At 42.9% G+C, this 13,799-nt stretch overlaps 1 protein-coding gene across 5 annotated transcripts in view; it reads right to left on the bottom strand.

Annotated features, from left to right (window-relative positions):
• The window catches only part of PCSK6 (proprotein convertase subtilisin/kexin type 6), a 183,567-nt gene that overhangs the window by 158,486 nt on the left and 11,282 nt on the right, over positions 1-13,799 (bottom strand). For 2 of the 5 annotated variants that reach the window (XM_072737114.1, XM_072737115.1), the window contains exon 1: positions 977-1,086. The exons of the other annotated variants lie outside the window; for them this stretch is intronic. The gene's annotated coding sequence lies outside the window, so the exon portion shown is untranslated. Of the gene's footprint in view, positions 1-976; positions 1,087-13,799 lie in introns of those variants that run through there. 5 annotated transcript variants of the gene reach the window in all.

The following is a 13,799-nucleotide window of genomic DNA, read 5'->3' as shown; positions in this document are numbered from 1 at the left end:
AAATTTGGAGCTTGTTTGACAATGGAATACCAAGGGTGAAAGGAAGGACTTATCACCTGATGATGCTGGGAAATTCCTATGGAGAAAAAAATTACATTCCTACTTTTCATCAAACACAAAAACAAACTTGAGCTAGGGTAAGTACTTAAATCAACTTCCTCCACCTGGCTCTCTGCCCTAGGAATATGGACTTCATCAGTGGGTTCCTTTGCCCTCAGGCCATGGGTTGGGTTTGGTAATGAACTACCTTGGGAAAAGATCAAAGGGAGGGTAGAGGGTGAAGGTGGCCTATTTACTCCCCTGATCCTCCCTACAGGGTTAGGTCAGACTAGCTGTATCTCTCCCTGAAGGCCACTGCTCTTCTTAGGGCACCTTGTCAACACAGTGTCTCCTCTCTTTATTCTATGGGGGCTATGGGATGGAAAAAGTTCTATTAATAATCTGTAGTGGTTTCTTGGAACAATGTACACACCTTTGAAAAACTTACTAATCCTCCTCAAAGTACCCTAAGTTGACTGTGTCCTACCTTTCTTATTGAGACCCTGACATATAAACTCATTGTTACTAGAAGTAATCTTTTTTTTTTTTTTTTTTTTTTAAGATTTTATTTATTTACTCATGAGAGACACAGAGAAAGAGAGGCAGAGACACAGGCAGAGGGAGAAGCAGGCTCCATGCAGGGAGCCTGATGCAGGACTCGATCCCGGGGTCTCCAGGATCACGCCCTGGGCCGAGGGCAGCGCTAAACTGCTGAGCCACCTAGGCTGCCTATACTAGAAGTAATCTTAAAATAAATCCTCAAAAAAAAAAAAAAAAAATCCTCAAACTTGGACTCTGGAATTGGGTTGTGCATATATTCTGAGAGCACTGGGATCATCCCCTTGCTGAGGGCAGGGGTGTGTGTGTGAATAAAAGTAATCCACAGCATTCGGATTATATGCAAAACCAGAGCATTCTTGATTACACATAATGATACCTGGGAATGAAGTACAGAAGGAGGGTGAGGCACTGGGAGAACACGGGTGTGGCAACAGCGACTGCAAAGGTTGTAAGGTCAGGTAGATTCTGCATGTGGCCCTACAGAGCCTATATAGGAAAAAAAGAGAAATAAGCTAAAAACAATCAATTAAGAACACATTCACAACTAGAGGGCCCCGACGACAGCCCCCAGAGTGTGATTTTAAGGTTTTAGAGTCAGAAAGGTGTTGAAATGTTTGACAGTTCTAGGTCTCTTAAAATTAGGAAAGTTGGGGGAAAAGTGGGCCCATTAGACACAGGCAGACATGGGCTACAACAGAGAACTCTGAACTCTTTTGTCTTCATCAACTCTCTGGCCACATATGAGGGACAAGACCTCTGTGAAAAAGCCTTCCAATGGCTGCTACTAGGCCACTGTCCTTTTTCCTCATGACCCAGCCTACATTCCTCACTTTCCAGGCCCATAAAATGAGCCGGGTTCTAGAGGTCCATCATCTGCTCTCAGAGAAGAGGGCTAGTATGTCCTGCAGGAGCCTGGACTATGTGTTGGAGTAAGTTAGATGAATGTGCAAAGAAGGGGGATATAATGTAATAGCCCAGGTCTGGCCAAATTTGAGGACATGGGTGCTTTCCCCACCATCAGAGTATTTCATGTGTAACTCAAATACCTAGGAGGTGTTTACCATCTATGAGACTGTCTAGCCAACATCAAGAATGAACAAAAACCATAGCTGGTAAGGCCAACCTGCTGGAATTTCCTGATCCCTATGGAGCTCTAGCAAGCACTGAATGCCCTGGAGGGTTTTTTAAACCTCCATTTCTGGACTTGCTCCCAGAGTTTCTAAGGAAGTAGGCATGTAGCAGGGCCCAAGAACTAGCATCTCTAATGTGATCCTAAATGATGCCACCACTGGTGGTCAGGTGGGAATTGGGAGAATGGAAATGTTGGAGAGACGTGTTATGTGAAATCTGCTATGCTACCCCTACCAATAGTCCCTTCAACAAGAAGTTAAGAAGATTCCTGGGCAAGGTGCAACATCATCCCCAAAGAGCTCCATGGTGGTTGCCCTCCCTATCCTGTGGATGCTCAAGGGATTCTCCAATGGCCCTGGGCTCCTTCTCTACAATCAATGGGAACCATGGGATCCTAAGAGGTAGAGGCCAGTGGCAGATCAGAGGCAAGGAGGGTGGGAGGCAATGATGAGTATAATTGATATGCTAAATGAGAAGATAAGATGAAAATATCTAAAAGGCTCCATTATAATCAGAGAAGGTAGAAAAGGTGGGGGGAGGACAATTGCAAACAGTAAACATGGTAGATATTAACCTAATATCAACAATTACTTTAACTGTGAATGATCTAAATATACCAATTAAAAGAGAATGGAAGAATGGATGGAAAAACAATAGCTTTTGTGCTGCGAGGGGCACCATCAAGAAAGTAAAACAACAATCTACAGAATGGGGAAAAAATATTTGCAAATCACATATTTGAAAAGGGACTTGCTTCTAGAATATATAATAAAAGACAAACCAATTACAAGTGGGTAAAGGATCTGAACAGCTTGCTAAAGAAGAGATACAAAAGGCCAACAAGCACATGAAAAGATGCTCAACAACATTAGCCATCAGGAAAATGCAAACCAAAACCACAATGAGCACTAAGATGGGTACAATAAAAAAGGACAAAATGACAAGTATTCATAAGGATGTGAAGAAATTGGACACCTCATATACCGCTGATGAGATTGTAAAATGGTGGAGCCATTTTGGAAAACAACCTGGCAGTTTCTCAATAGGTCAAACACTGAGTTATATGACTCAGCAATTCCACTCCCAGATATAATCCCAGAGGAGTAAAAACATATATCCTCACAAAAGCTTGTGCATGAATTTTCACACTAGCATAATTCATAATAGTCAAAAAAGTGGAAAAAACCTCAATGTCCATTGATTGATAGACAAAGCATCCATACACTGGTACATCCCTGCTGTGGAATTTGATTTGGAAATAAAAGAATGAAGTACTGATACATGTTACAAAATGAATGAACCTTGAAAACACACTAAGTGGAAGAAGCCAGACCACCTGTTGTATGATTCCGTTACATGAAATGTCCAGAAAGACAAATTTACAGAGACAGAAAGTAAACTAATATTTGCCTGGGGCTGGGGGTGTGGAGCGGAAATGAGGAAAGACTGGTAATGGGTATGGAGTTTCTTTCTGGGATAATGAAATGCTCTAAAATTGATTGCAGTGATGGTGGCACAATTCTGTGAATATACTAAAACCACTGGATTGTATATTTTAAATAGGTAAATCATATGGTATGTGAATTGCAACTTAATAAAACTGTTATAAAAAAAAGAGAAAAGATTGATAATACAATTACCTGAAAGTTAACTCTCCTATTTAATCAGAAAACACCTACACAAGTTTTTCTTTAACATTCACAAACTGGAAAATGCTATTTCTTACATTTGTAATAGACAAAGGGTTGATATCCACAATATATAAATCTAGTCATCCTAATTCTAGGCAAGTACCCAAGGGTCTGGTATATGAGCACCAGAAGTCATGTACAAGATTATTCTCAGAAACATTGTTCTTCATAAAAATCATAAACACTCATCGCCAGGAGAATGGACAGATACATTGCAATTTGTTGGCCAATGAATATTGTATAGCAGTGAATATAAATGAACCACAGTTAAACAGGGTAGCTACAATGTGGCTAAATCTTTTTTTTTTTTTTTTTTCAATGTGGCTAAATCTTAGAAGCAAGATGTTAAGGAAGAAAACCAAGTTAAGTCCCAGTCCAGGACCCTCATACATCATTTTCATAGAGCTCAAAAACAAAACTGAGCAATGCATTGTCTAAGAATATCCAACCTGTGACACACCATTTGGACAGCTGGATAGGTGGTGGCAGGGTGGTGTTAATTAAACAAGGAGGCCATTAGACTGAGGTGGCTCTAATTCCTTAGCAGCCTACATAAGCAAACCAAAACCTAAGCCTGAAAATGCTTCAAGGCTAAGAAATCAAAACCCAGGGAAAGCCAATCACAAATAGCCAACAAGGCTTTCCCAAACAAGACAACCATTTTGGCGACAGTCAATCTAATCACTTCCTTGCTTTGGCATCTTCTTCTCTCTTGCTCTTATCAACAGGGTGCTCCTAACCACTTTGGTTTGGTTCTGCTCGATTCAAATAGATTTTTGCTCAAATAAATTCTTAAAATTTGTAATATGCCTCAGTTAATCTTTTAGCAGTGGCAAGATAGAAGAGAAATATATAGGTAATATTGATGATCGTCTAGTTTCTGGACTGGGTAGTGCCTTCACAACTGCTATTATTATACTTTTTCTAACTAACACATATGGGAACTATATTATATGTATTAAATAACACGTTTTAAAGATAATGAAATAGAAAATACATGTATTGTCAGCTCTGGCTCTGCCATGTCTAATCTGAGTAATTCACTTAACTGCTACATGCCTCAGTTTCCTTATCTGCTACCTGGCGGGTGGGGAGGGGCACCCACTTTGTGGGGTTGTTATAGGGAGCAAATGAGGATTTCTAGCCCAGTAAGAGTTTACCGTTCTTGTCATCGTCAGTGTCATCATCCTCACCATCATTATCCCTATCATCATGGTCACCCTCACCATTCTCATCACCATCATTATCCTCACCGTTCTCTTTACCCTTCTCTTCCTCCTCCTCCTTCTCTTTTGGAAAAATGGAAGTGATTCCCCACTGCCCAGTCCTCCAGTATCACCTGCATCCCTACTGGGTAATTCACCACATTCTACTGCTATATGGTTATTGGTACAGGTACCTCCCTTGCTACAGAGCAAGGGATGGGATGAGCTGGCCTGTCTCGGTCCCATCAGCATTCCCCACAGCAGTTAGGTCAGGGCCTGCCCCACAGTGAACTGCTGCTTAACCTGAGTAACATTGGGAAGTAATTTCTTTCTTGTGATAACACAAGGCTCTCTCCTCCCTCTCTCCTTCCTGATCATCCATAAGATAGCAGGAGCATACTACAGTCATTGAGATGTGTGGTTGGCTGATCCTACCTGTTTTCAACAATTTTTCGGCTGCCCACCACCCCCTTCCAGAGAGGTTCTAGAATCTAAAATCCTGGCTTCTCAGACTCTCTTGCAGCTAGCAGGGCCACAGACATAGTTCTGCCCCATGAGATGTCAGCATAAATCCTTGGATGAGTGACCCTTCCTGAACAAAAAGGGAAAGACCTATGCTTTTCTACCTTTTGCCCCTCAACCCTACCTGGAACTTGGACATGAGGCCTGAAGGTGCCCCAACCACCATGCTACTATGGCCACAAGGACAGAGACCTCCTGCTGAGTGTAGCAGAGCAGACAAAGACACTACCAGGCACAGCGCCAACCCTGAATGGCCCATTTCCAGGACTGCTGCGTGAAAGGACCCTGGCCATCATCTTCTGGATTTGCATCTAAATGCATTCCTTGTGACCATCTGATACTGCTCTAAAATTGGTGGCACAGGGTGTATTATTCCCCAGCAGAATGCAGACTATCCGCTCTCAGAAGGGGAGCTTATAGATTACTGGTTTAATTAGATTACCGCACTTTGATCGTTCCAAATTTCAGCTCTCAATCAGAAGGCGGGCTGTGACTCCAGGGCTCTACAAGTACCCAGCATTCCACAGCACCTCCAAAATCCAATACAGCACTAACCTAGGCAAAATGTGAGGGAGAGGGCAGAAGTAGGTTCTAGTAAATAGGGGTGGCCACCACCCTCTGGGCCCTGGGTCAGTGGCCCCAGTGTAGATGGCATTAGGTATCACACTGGAGCACCTGTACAGCGTGTCTGTCACTTCACATCCACAATAATAATAACTGACCCTTCAGTTACACAGAGGCTTAAGTCTACACTATGATCCAACAGCTAGATGAGAACACAACTTGGGTAATCATCATCACAATCATACTTGACAGATGAATATAGGACTTGACATCCAGAGACATTAAGAGACTTGCCAATTGTTGACCAACTTGTAGTCAAAGGTGTTAGAATTAGAATCTGTCTCTTCTAATTTCTAAGTCTATGTTTTTGCCAATGGCTCTGTCTGCAAGAGCTACCATCAAAATAGCCCTATGAAATGCATGCATGCCTTCATGTATCATGGGGAAATTTGGCTATTATTGGGGGGCGAAGTGAGGAGCAAGAGGAGAAAAAGCAACCTATCTCCTGCCTCCTTGTTTCCAAAGTCCCATTATGCCTCTGGCTCATTTAATTAGGAGAGTCAGTGTTCTGTACAATCCATCCTGAGTGATATCCAGGCTAAGAAAAATTTGGAAAAAATGCATAAAAATCCAGCATCTCCAGACGCACAGTTCTCCTTTGGGGACAGACACAGACATGTGTCAGCTATAATTAATAGGCAAATGCACATTGTGGAGAGCTGTTCCAGGCCCTATTTGGCCACGTTCAGGCAACAGACCATCCCTTCATAAGCTTTATGTGGCTCCCAGATGCCCGCATAGGCTAACTGACATGGAAAGTTGTGTTTAATCCAAAGTTTTATTTTATTTATCCTCAAGAGAGGATCATTCATTAGTTCCAAGCAAGAGGGCCCTCTTTTGCATTGGTGGTGGTGGGCATGAGCCCAGCTGAGCATGCCAGGAGCTGAGGGGGCACCTTCCCCGGGGCTGCAGCGGCTCCCAGAGCAGGCACCTCCCTAGGAGCAAGCCCGTGAGCATGCCCTGCAGCCTGGCATGTCCTGGCTTTGTAAACTATGGCTCATTGGCTCTTTCTTAGCCGGTACCTCCCACCCTTCCCATCCTGAACTTTTCACATCAGCAAATCTTCTCCCTGCACCTCCTGCCCCTAAAAAGATGAAGGGTTATAGAAGCGCCCTATTTGCAATCACCTCCAGGTCACCTTTTGCTAGCTCTTAGTTCCTAGCCTGCCTCCAATGCCTGACATTGAAAGGACATGTTACTTCCCTCCCTTTTGGTATTAATAATCACCATGATGATAATAATATTATTAGCATTAATATGCACCAAAAGTCCACTCTGGGCCTGGCGCTGTGCTAAGCATTTGATTGTTGGAGGTGCTGATAACTTTTCCTTTTTTTTTCAGTAGAAATTGCTGAGGCACAGTGAGATTGAGTTACTGAGGCCTTCTATTGTGTCTTAACACATTAAGCTTTCATTTTAGGGGGTAGTTCTGTCTCTTGCTTTTTTGAGTGCACGTTTTTCAACTCCTTGCTTTAAGGAATCCCCAGTCATTCATCAATTTGTTCCTTTGAAAGTGCTTGCCTGCTTCCAGCCCATCTAATGTACGTGGCCCCTTACTTTGCGTGTTATCCAGGGAATCAAAAATCTCTCGTTTTATAGTCAGGAAATAAGGCATGGGCAAATTATGGCTATTTACATACTTTACTGAATTTGATACATTTTATTTTACCAACTCCTCTTAACGCGTGTTAAGTATTTAATTAGTTTTATTTCTTCTTACCACAGTGACATTTTATTTATTTGTCTCTATAATGTAATTAGTGTAATCTCCGTCTTTGTTTTCCCCTTGAGTCAGTTTAACACTTTCTCCTTTTCATTATGAAATGTTTTCATGTTTCCTTCCAAGTCCTCTCCTAACCAAGTCCTTCTTTTAATTCACTTTCCCTGCGCTATGTGCTTGAAGATGATTTTATGTTGGAAAAATGTCACATCTTCCTCTCGGTACTGAGACTCTCTTCTCATTTTACCATTGTTCCCTATTTTAGCTTAACGTCCTTTCATTTCTATTATGTGTTACATGTTCCAAGTTTTATATCCCTCTGGCATTCATTTTAATAGAATTAGGAGAATCTATAAATAAAAGCAGCTTCTTAGAATAATGCTTTCATTCTTCTCCCCTCGCCCTACCCCCACTCCTCACAAGTTCCCTAAATTTACCAGCAGACCAGGAGCTTCCTTCTCAGAGGTTCTCCTACAAGGAGTCTTATGGCTGTGTCTCTGATGCTCCTGGTCTGGGACCAGCCCCCTGGGGAGCACAGGGGTAAGGTGCTGGCATAGGACACTCAACCAGGACGACTATGTACAGAATGGCTGCTACTCCTGCCCTTCAGTTCGACAACATGAGGCTGAAAATTGTACATAAAGTCAATAATTCAAATCCTGAAACTAGAAAACCACTGCAGAGCAAGACAAGAAGATAATTAGCAGGCAAGCAACCCAGACTACCATGGCTGTGCCACGGGTATCTGCTGCAGGCTTATCTTTCCTCTGCAGAAAGGTACTTAAACTGCAGGACTCTGCTCATTTACATTTACTGGGATGCTTCTCCCCAGGGCTGAATCTTTCTGTCCCTGGAAAACTAACTGAGCTAGGGGCTCAGGGAGCCTCAGTAATCCTTTCAGATGCCGGGGTGACCAGAACCCACCTTACAAAAGTCTATGACCCGCCTCAAGTCAGATCCCGTGGGGCTTTCTTTGATGACCTCATTTGCCCCATGAAATCTCTAGGCTTTTAATCCTCATCTTCAAACACAAATTTATAAGTACGTCTCCAAGGACAGTAGATTTCTCCTAAATCCATCCTATGCCCACCACTACCCTAAGGATCATCTTCTCCCAACATTTTCTCATGCAATTTTTCAAGCATACAGCGGAGGTGAAAGAATTGTACAGGAAACACCCACATACCCACCGCCTTGATTCTACCGTTAACATAATTACTACAATTACCCTATCACATTTCTCTTCATCTATCCATGTCTCTCTCTCCATCTGTCCATCCATCTTATTTCTGGTGTGTTCTGAAGTATATTGCAGCATCAATATACTTCTCTCCTAAATACTTCAACATACATATCATTATAGAGGGTTCAATATTTGCTGATGGCTTTTCCCCTTTGAAGGAAAACTGACATACGATGAAATGAACAAACGCTCATTATACATTTGTTGAGTTTTTTTTTTTTTCATTTGTTGAGTTTTGATCGATATTTATACCTTGTAACCCAAAGCCCTAGCAAGATGTATAACATAGCCAGCACCCCAGAAGGCTTCTCCATGCACCTACCCAGCCCATCTCCACCCCTGCACATTAGTTTTTATTCCACTACAGATTGGTTTTGCCTCTTCCAGAACGTACTATAAATGGAATCAGATAGCTCTTCAGTGCACAGTTTCTTTTACTCCATATCATGTCTGTGAGCTTGTCACTGTTAGGTGTTACTGGTTTGTTTGCTCCTCTTTATTGCTGAGTAAAGAGAGCCCATTATATGAATATGCCACATTTATTTATCTATTCTCTTATTAATGGACCTAAAGAACAAGCTGAATGTTCCAGGGAACCTCATAACCCTCTGGGGGGAAAAAAAAAGCCCAACAGAGGGCCACCTGGGTGGCTCAGTGGATGAGCATCTGCCTTTGGCTCAGGTCATGTTCCTGGGCACCTGGAATCGAGTCCCACATCATGCTCCCTTTGAGGAGCCTGCTTCTCCCTCTGCCTGTGTCTCTGCCTCTCTCTCTCTCTCTCTCTCTCTCTGTATCTCTCATGAATGAATAAATATTTTTAAAAATAAAATTTTAAAAAGCCCAACAGACACAGCACCCCAGATTACAGAGAATCTCTGGACAGGGTGATAGGCAGACTGGGGACACGCTTGTGTTAATGCAAGCACCTGTTGGTTTGATTCTCTCACTGAAGCACCATGACCTGCTGAGGAAGCCACAGCACCGGCTCTACCTGGCCATAGGAAGGCCTGGTCATAGCAGTAACGCATTATCTTCTGCTTTGCAGAAGCTGATGCAGAAATCAAACTGCTCAATACTAAGGAATGTACCCAAAGGACCACAGGACAAGGACATATCACTTGAAATGGACTTGTCAGGTTTAGCAAGATGGAGGCTCCCACCCAGCTGCACCCATCATCTCTAAGATCTTTGAGCATCACTTCTGTGCCCAGAGAGCATGCAGAAACACAGCCCTGCCTTGAGACTTGCAACTTAATTCATGCAGCCTGACCACATAATTCAAGTAAAACATACACACTGAGAGGAGAAAAGTAGTGCTGAGTCCACAAACAGGTTTCCCAGGGCTTGGTGGGAGAAAGATCTCTTGGTGGCAGCACCTGGTCACTGAAAGACTCCCCTGAGCAGGTCAGTGTGCAGGAGCAGCTCAAGGTAGGAGGATGAGTGGCTGCCTGGCAGGAAGACAAGCCCAGGCTGGCACAGCCATCAGCACAGACCAACTACAAAGCCCCGTGAGTGACTCCCTTCAGGAAAGGAACCAATTGCTGGAAAGTAAAGCCAACTGTCAGTAACACTAAGAAATTGGCTTGTAGATAGGATTTTCTGTAGTTTTATGTAGCCACAGTACTTCCAACCCAAGAAGAAAAGAGAATAATATCCAGTACCTTTCATGAGTGAATATCTAAAGGGAAAAGTAGAGAGATTATCCTACTTAGGTTTTGGATAGGTACTTAGACTAGGAATGCCATTAAGGCATGGCTCACCATTATGTGGGGTGCTTAGTCCTGGCCCCCACAACATAAGCCTTATAAGGATGGTTAGAATCATCTAGAGCTCGCAGATCTACCTTCGGGGCTTTGTTTGGATTTAAGGACTATTTAGTGTGAGAAGGAATCAATTTGGTTTTACAATGTTCCTGGTGTGGCCAAATATCAGAAGAAGGTTGAAAATCACATTCCTTGTAAAAGTAAATCCCACCCACCCCCACCTTCACCCCAGCCCTGCAAAAACAATCCTAGAAAATACTAATGAGTTCAAGTTCTTTTGTACAAGAACAGAAACTCTGAAGGAACAGAAAGCATTCATTCTCACAAATGGGCTTTTGCATCTTGTGCTAAAAAGAAAGGGTTGTGAGGGTCTTGAATTGGCAAGTTGTGGTACATAAACTTGTTTAAGCCACTGAAACAAATCCTGCTTCTTGTTCCTGGCTAATAGTGTCATATTCCTGCAAATGAGAAATTAAGAGATGTGTGTTAAAAAGACTGTTAATGAGCTCAGTCATGAACAGTTACTTTGATAGCAGGACAGAAATAAGGTGTTTTTTTTGTTTTGTTTTGTTTTGTTTTTTTGCAGAAATTAGCTTTATTAAGAGGAATACAAATAAGGGGTTTTTTGTTTGTTTGTTCAAGTTTAAAAAAACAGTAGAAGATCAAGATATGTACTAGACTGAGGGCAATGGTGGCCAGAAGTGGACGTATTTTTCCATGTTAAAGGCTGTCCTCAGACAGACACACCTAAATAAACTCCCTCTGGAACAAGGAGGCACAGATCCAGGTACGTGGGGTCTAACAGCAACAAAACCACATGCCTCTGCTGTAACCCTCCTAGAGGACGTGTGGAAAGCTAAAACTGGCACTAAGGCACACATCCCTGGATGTGAAGCCAGCCTGATGGATCTCTGCAACTTGCTACCCTGCATGGGGCCAGGTTTGGAGCCAGCACCCAATAAATGCCTGCTGGATAAAAGAAGTGGCAAATGAATTCCTCTACCCTCTAAAAACATCACAGTGCTAGGTGAGCTCTTACTGTGCCCCAATTTTTTTCTCTCTTTATCCTTACCGTGCTGGTTCGTGTCCCTTCTCTGCCTTGCCCTGTGCCCCTCCAACAACCCCCACCTGGACCACACTTCTGGATGGCCAATGGGTGGAGCCAGGAGGAGCCAGCCTCCCCTGGAGCCCCAGGTCCTGCAGGGCTCTGCTAGCTCGTTTTCTCTCTTGGTCCCTCCCATTCAAGGTTGAGTAACAGCTCCCCTACCGCTGCTCTGCTCTCCAGGTGCCTCAACACCCTTTGTTGGTTCCCTGATCCCCACTCACATCTCTATAAATAGCCCCTTATGAGAGTCTCTACCCAAGTCAACAAGGTGAGCTGTTCCCCAACGGGATGCAGATTGATGCACTCACTCAGGATCCACCTGCAGAGAAACATTCACTCCTTGCTTCTCTCTCTGTAAAAGTCCAGTGGGCCCTCTGTGGTCTGGCTCAGAGCCCTCCCTGAACTTCCCAGGTGAAAAGCAGCTCTCCTCTCCTCTATTATCCTAAAGCATCTGGCTTCCATCTCTACATTAATTTCACTATTCTTCACGTAGGTGCCTGTCTGTTGTAAGTAAGGACCCTAATGAACAGATTATAATCACTGCACTATACCTAGTGATGAGCCCAAAGCCTCGCAAACAAATGGAACTTCAGGTTTTACTTCAGAAAACAAGCAAGCAAAACCCTCTGAACAGTGTTCAAAGAGAAGTGACAGATGGGAGAAATATCTGCAATGTATTTACAAACAAGAGATTAATATCCACAATACAGAGACAGCACCTACAAATCATTAAGATAAAAAGAAAAACAACCCGATTGAGAAATGGGCAAAGAATGCAAATAAGCAATTCAGAGAAGAATTAAAATGACTAATAACTTTATGAAAAGGTATTTAACAGGAATCAGAAAAAAGCAAATTAAAACAACAGTGAGATCTCATTTTCACCTGGAGGAGCCATCTCCAAAGATTGTTGAGAACTGCTCATACACCACTGGGGGCAGTGTCAGTTGGCACCGCCCTCCTGGAGAGCCACCTGCCGATGACTAATACCACATAACATGTATATATGCTTTGCCTCAGTATATATTCCCCAATCTCTGGAGCCAGATCATCTTGGTTCAAATCTTGACTCTGACACTTAAATGCTGTGTAACCATGGACAAGTTACTTAACCTCTCTGTGCGTTGGCTCCTTCGTCTGTAAAATGGGCCTAAGAACAGCACCTATTTCATGGAGTTTCTAGGAAGATTAAATGGGCCAATACCAGGAAAGCACTTGGAAAATTACCTGGCACATAATAAGGGCCAGATAGGTGTCCGTGATCATTACTTATTATTATAACTATTATTTGGTTTTGTTATCATATACCGTACAGAAATTATCATATGTGTGCAAAGAAAGGCATGAATAAAGATGATCACCACAATGTTGTTTATAATACAAACAAAACAAAACCAGAGGCAAATCAATGAACATTAATAGGTTAATGATGTAACAAAATGTCACACTTGTAAAACAGTTTAAAACGACTTTAAAATAATGGAGTAGATCTCTATGTACTAGAGTAGAAAGCTTTCTAGGACATATAGTTAGACTTAAGAAAAGCTAGGTGCAGAAAAACATGTTTAGCATGATCTCATTTACAGAAAACAACAAAACCTTCACAAACATGTATGTTTCTGAAACAGACACTCCTATGTGAAAGTATGGTGGCGTCTGGGGGAAGAAGGGAATTGAAGATGGGGCGATAAGAGGAAGATTTTGGATTTTTGCTCCTTATACATCTGCACTGTTTGAATCCTTTTCAATAGGAGAATATACAATACATGTGTGACTTTAGAAAACAAGAAAAAAATGCTCAATGAAATCCTTGTGAGATGAAGTGAACAAATGGTATCAAGTCCTGGACCCTCCGCAGGGCTGGATGGGGAGACACAGGGAAATGTGCCGGGCCACCGTGCCCAGGGGCGCCAGGCATGTCAGCGCTAGACAAGGCAGTAACAGAACCCCTTTCATCCCCCGGGATGGTGCTCACATTCCAGACCAGATTTCCCAACAAGTCGCAAAGAATCCACTAACCTAAAATGTCAGAGGAAAGATGAATCAAGTATGGGCCAGACACTAAACGATGCACTGAGCAACTATTAACAGTTATACCGTAGATGGGCACCTGGGTGGTTCAGTCAGTCACATGCCTGCCTTCGGCTCAGGTCATGTATGATCCCAGGATCCTGGGATGGAGCCCTGTGTGGGGC

This window comes from Vulpes vulpes, chromosome 14 (assembly GCF_048418805.1).
Source record: "Vulpes vulpes isolate BD-2025 chromosome 14, VulVul3, whole genome shotgun sequence".
Taxonomy (NCBI): Eukaryota; Metazoa; Chordata; class Mammalia; order Carnivora; family Canidae; genus Vulpes; species Vulpes vulpes.
This window is presented reverse-complemented; position numbering and strand designations above follow the sequence as displayed.